Below are 5,875 nucleotides of genomic sequence, written 5' to 3'. Positions count from 1 at the left end.
GTGAATGGAGGGTGTTCTCTCGGTGTGAGCTGGGGTTGGGTACACGGAGGCTTCTAGGTAACAAATGCAGACACAACTCAAGAATCAGCTGTATCCGAGCACACGCTATCAACTGGCTGATTAGAAATGACAGGTCCATTCTCACTAAGCTTTTGGAAAATAATTGAGCCAGCTGCCAGGCTGATCTACGAGTCAGCTGCCCTAGCAGGCTCAAAACTAGCAGGCTGCTGTTCCTAGTATCCAGTGTGGGCTAAAATAGAGTGAAGGAATGCTGAGCTGTATTTGTGCAGCTAAAAATTGCTGATTGTCCATAAAATGCAAAAAAATATGTGCAGGAACTTAAGAAATTGCAAATAATGAGGAAGTAGGAAGGAGATAGAGTCCAGATGGTACCATACAGAAATAAGTAGAAGCAGTAAATAGAATGCAAAACAGAGCTGCAGCTGAAAATGTGGCTTTCAGATGTTCTGGAGTAATTGTCTCCTTTTTAAGTACAAATGATAACTTAGCCAGTAAATAGGACAGTGGAAATGGGCTGTGGAAACTTAGGAGGAGCTGCTTGCCACGCTGCACAGTTGCCTGAATTTAGTCTGGGTGGGGCTCTAAGCAGCTCTGATCTCACTGAAGATGTCCCTGCTTATCCCAGGGGAGTTTGGCTAGATGTCCTTTCAATGTCCCTTCTATGATTCTGTTATCCTGTGGTGTGAGTTTCAAAATCCCAGATATAGAATGGTAATTTCACATTATTATTTGTAAAAATAAATTCTACTTTTGAAACATATTCATGTCAGGAAGGGCAGGTAGTAAGATGGAGATGTTATAGATTTATTCGTAGATTTTACTAAAGCCTGGCAAAAGATGTGCTAGGGAATTTGTGTTTTATTCCCATAAAGTTTTCCAAAATCTTTATAGAAAAAGAATTATACAAATGAAAATACTAAATATGTCTGAAAGCAACACAACACCAAAAAAAGAAATATTGTGGTAGCATTTTCATGTCCATTTAGTGCTTTTTTTTCCCCTCCTTGCTGCACTCCTTGTACATATGTTTGTGTGTGTATTGCCAGGAACTCTTGTGTTGTATCAGACCCTGTGCTCAGGATATGATTAAAAGCACTTTTTGTAGATGTCACCAACAGAAATATTAGAAAACTGGACAAATGCAAAATCACAAGGAAAAGGGGGAAGAAAATGTCAGACTGTTTTTAAAGTTGGTTAGGTAGAAACTCAACAAAGCTAGGGTGCACCAAACTGGCATCTCACCCAATACCAGTATCACCGACACTGGCTTAAGAAGAGGCAAAGCCAATCTATTTTTTTCTGGTGTATATGCCAAAACAAAAAGCATCAGCAAAATGTGTCCCAGAGTGTACAGCAGAATGTCAAAACCCAGAGGCTGGGAGCAGAGACAGCAGATTAAAAGCCCATCAATGGGCTTCTGTAGAGGAATCTTCCTACTTTCCAAATCTTGGGCATGGTAGTACACGTCCTGTAAACTTCAGGGTATAAACCACTGAGATCTTTGAGGTACAAAAGGATACTGGGGAGCAGATTTACCTGGTGTCTCTAACATAGTTTATTTATTTTATATTAAAGGCATCATTCCTGGCAGGGGCCCAAGAGAGTCCTGACTCTATAATATTTGCATCAAACTGCCGGAAAGTAATCAGGAACGGGAGGATTTTTATCATACCTAAAATAGCTCAAAGTTGGCAATTATTTGGAAGACCTCTACAGAAAAGCCTCAATTGCTTGCTCTTTTTTTTTTTTTTTAAATTTTAAGGCTAATGTTGCAGAGTGACCCAACTCTACCTTTTGAAAAGGCTCAATATTCCTTATTATCTAGAAAAGAGCTACCAAGAATAGCTTTAAAGTTGCACATGTAAGCAATATAAAATGAGGAAGTGTACAAGTAATTGCATGTAAAACCAAAATAATTACAAGGATAGAAGAACTATCCCAAGCCAAATGTACATCCAGGAAATTGGTGGTCAGCTGACCTTCTAAAGAATTCCAAACATGCTGATTTACAGGCATCCACTCAAAATACAAAATACGTCTAAGGGTGTTCATCCCCTGGCAAAGGATGACAGCTTGAGACAGTGTCCTCAGCTTCCCACCCAGCTGGGTGCCTGGCCATGCTGCTCCCGAGTGAGCTACCAGAGCCTCAGTGTGCAGGTAGACCTCACAGTGCTGTGGCACATCTCCATCCTCCTGCTTTTTTCCTTTTTTTTTTTTTTTTCTTTTAGTAAATACTTAGTTACAAATGTAGTAAATTCCAATGCAGCCAAAGACCATAATTTCTGTGGCAACATCATTAAATCCTAGTAGTTTAATAGATGTTGATGAGTGTCTTGGCCATCCAAGTCAGAAGGTCAGGGAGACCGAAGGCATTTTAGTCATTCCTGTTCAGAAATTCTGACTCTGCATTACTGGTACTGTGCAACTGCCATAATTAACACATATTCATATTTTAGGTGAGTTTAAGCCTTTTAAGAAACCCTGTAATGAGCTAAATGATTTTCCGTAGAAGACAGAGTCTAGTGTCCTTCTACACATCCTTTTAAACATTGAAAATGGAGCAGAGAAAAGGATAGAGTGGAGCTGCTTTCAGCAGGAGTAGAGCTAGATTCTGAAGGTTGAGGAAAGAGGGAAGAGAAAAGGGACAGACCTTGCAGTTTTCCATTAAAATCTGTCTGTAAAGGCTTTCCAGTATCGTTCATTTCAAAGCATATGGGAAAACTTGGCATCTTGGAAAAGGCTAACTATTTGAGCTATGAACTGAACATCAGAAACAGTTGAAAAAACATCACTTTTGGATGTTTTTGACAGTAAACTCTGCACCAGTACAACTGCTGAGGCAAGGATTATACAGGGTATTTAAAGTCAGAAAGATACCATATGTACATTCATATTTCAGTAATTTCTGTTTTTAACCTCTCATTTAGCTGAGGATGCAACTCTTCCTCATGAGTACAACTTTAAAAAACCCTCAGTAGTGTAGGAACACAATTTGCATAGCAATTTCTGAAGTGAAGTGTGGAAGGGTGGATCATGGAGAAAAAGGGAGAAGAGTGAATCACAGAGAGGTTAAAGAGAGAGGAAATAGAGACATTTAAGAGCTATCTCTCTACTGTGCTAAGTTTCTCCACTTGAAGTGGAGAACCAAGCTCACACAATGCTCACCAATGATGATGGGGTTTTTGGCATAAATGTGTGACAGAGAGAATAGATACTGTTGAGGTGGATCATACTGCTCCATATCCCATCTGGGTAGAGACATCAGATATTTTCTAGGATAGCAAAAGTAGCTTAAGTAGTTCTTATCCTTGCTGCCAGGTGTCTTGTCTCATGGCTTTGTGTTCCCACATCTAGTCTGCAGTGCATTGCTCCTTCAGTTGCCAGTGCAACTGTAATTCAGACTATACATTACAAGGAAGAAACCTAACAGTAATTATGTCTTATTATTACATTTAATTATTTGGGAATCCAATGTACAGCACAGCTCCACAGAACAGGTACAGATTAGAAAGCATGTATATGAGAAGAAAACACAGATGAGGGCAAAATATGGGGCTGATTGCTTGCTAAACCAGTTTTTTTATAAAATAAAATGGATCAAAGAGCTACAGCTATATCTCTAGACCAGTCACCTGAAAAGAGATGGTTTTTCCTCTTGCATTTTGCTCATCACAGATGCTGAGTGGTTTACTATGAGGAAAGAATTGGTTCTTCTCACAAAATTTCAGTAGCAAGTCATTTCACCTGTATTAAATAATTCAGAAAAGCACCCAAAATAAAATGCTGAGAACCATAGTTGCAAAGAGGGAAGGTAAAAGATCAAGAAGAATTAGTCACTGAAAGTCACTGAAGTAGGCATGCTTGATAGGCACAGCTTCTTTTCCTCCAGTCTTTGCTGTGAAAACTGTGAATCAAATGAAAATGTGAAGTTGATGCACCAAATTTACATTAAGGTCTCTCTTTCATGAAAACAGAGCAAAAGTATGGCCATGGCTCTTTTTGATTCAAACGTTTAGCACTTAACAGGTAAGTGATAGATGTTTCGTTCACAGAATTGCAAGTTTGATTTCTGACGTCTGAGCTGTGTAACCACTGTAGTGGAGAGCTGCACCATGAGGAAATGAAGCTTCATCTGTTCTGGTGAGATGCAGTTGCCAGGCTGTGTGCTGGAAGAACTGAGTATTTTCACAGGATGTCTTAGCCTAAGAAATGTTAGAAGGTCCATTTGTCAGAGACAGACCCTCAAAAGCTTTCATATTGTAATGCTGAAGAGCATGCTGTAGTGTCTTCTCATGCCACTTCCTTAGCCTGCAGGGCTGCTGCTTTGATCGATTTCTAAGATAAGTTCTGGTGACATCTGCTGTTTGTTGTGAAAATAAAATGTATGAAGACACCGCAGGGAAAAAAAATGGCTGCTGAGTGATTGAGCAGCAGAACCAAGACAAATGATATCAGACTGCATAATATTTTCAGTTGCTTCAAGATATTTTGCTCTTGCCTCTGTCATCAAGCTTCTAAGTCATTATCTACATAGAAAAATACACAAAATGTGTACCAGTTCAACAAAAATGTACTTTTTTTCCTCAAACATTCTGTGTTCACAAATGATGTCAACATACTTAGAGTGGGTACATTTTATCACCGTTAAAACTGTTGATGGAAATGCAGATGTTTGCAGTTCAGCATCTTTGAAACAGATGACTACTCATTCACTTACTTCTGCCTTCCAATTTTAAACAGGAGTTCTGCTATTTACACATCCCACGTCCTTTCAACTGTAACATGAACCAATCCATGTGCAAGGTTATTTTATGAACTTCTGCTTTTCCGTATTTCCCATACTAAATTTTTTTCAATAAACAAATCTTGCAAAAGCAGTTCAACTTTCTCTCCAGGACACTCATGCATTTGTTTAATTAGACTGATTTACAAATAGGTGTGGTGTTTGTATTGCAGGCAGAGCCAAAAGTCTCATTTTTGAAACAGCATCATGCTCACAGAGTTCTCTGGAAATCATGATGAGTATAAGGAGGCACAGCTCTCCACCCAGACAAACACAGTGGGAGCAATCATTGAAGGCTCCTTCCTGGGGAAGTTTCCTTGTTGTGATGGAATCTCATTTATATAACGGACATTTGCTGCTCACATACTATTTTGGTGATAGAGAGAATACAGAAATGTCATGTCAGGGTGGGAAACTTTTGAACTATCAAGTGGTTACAAGTGAGAAGCAATGCCTGCAGTGAGAAGTAGTATCTTTTATTCGACCAGATGATGCAGTGGTGAGGAACAGGCTGGCTTTCATGAACACAAAAAGGCCTTCATCATACTGAGGGTGGGGGCCCAGTTCATGGAGCCTGAACAATGGAACCATCCAAGGCCATGGCTCCATATGATGAAAGGCTGGGTCCTCGGGCACAAAGTACAGGATCAAAACCACTGCAGTTACTTGACACACAGCCATACAAACTCATAATGCCAGCTGAAGTGTAATACATATTTTGCAGAGAAAATTTTGTCCATGCATATTTTACAGTGGATCAGGTATCATCTGCCAGAACCCAGGGACCATAGCAAGGGTGTAAGCACTGTGTCATCCTATGCTTTAACATTACAAAAATGGTATTGTGGGCTGGCACTTCATATGGATGAAATTTATACTCTTAGGTGATTCTGTAGCACAGATCTGGTATCAATGAGTCAAAAAAACCCAGCCTAAACCAAAAGTTTTGTTTTAAATTACTCTGTATTTATGAAAGGTTTTATGTTGTAAACACAGATGAAATGGACATATCCACATACTGAAATCCTTTGATATTTCTTGGTGAAGTGCTGGTTTTAAAACAAATTAATA

Source organism: Chamaea fasciata, unplaced genomic scaffold (genome assembly GCF_029207755.1).
Source record: "Chamaea fasciata isolate MVZ Bird 193981 ecotype frontalis unplaced genomic scaffold, bChaFas1.0.hap1 SCAF_2, whole genome shotgun sequence".
In the NCBI taxonomy this organism is placed as follows: domain Eukaryota; kingdom Metazoa; phylum Chordata; class Aves; order Passeriformes; family Sylviidae; genus Chamaea; species Chamaea fasciata.
This window is presented reverse-complemented; position numbering follows the sequence as displayed.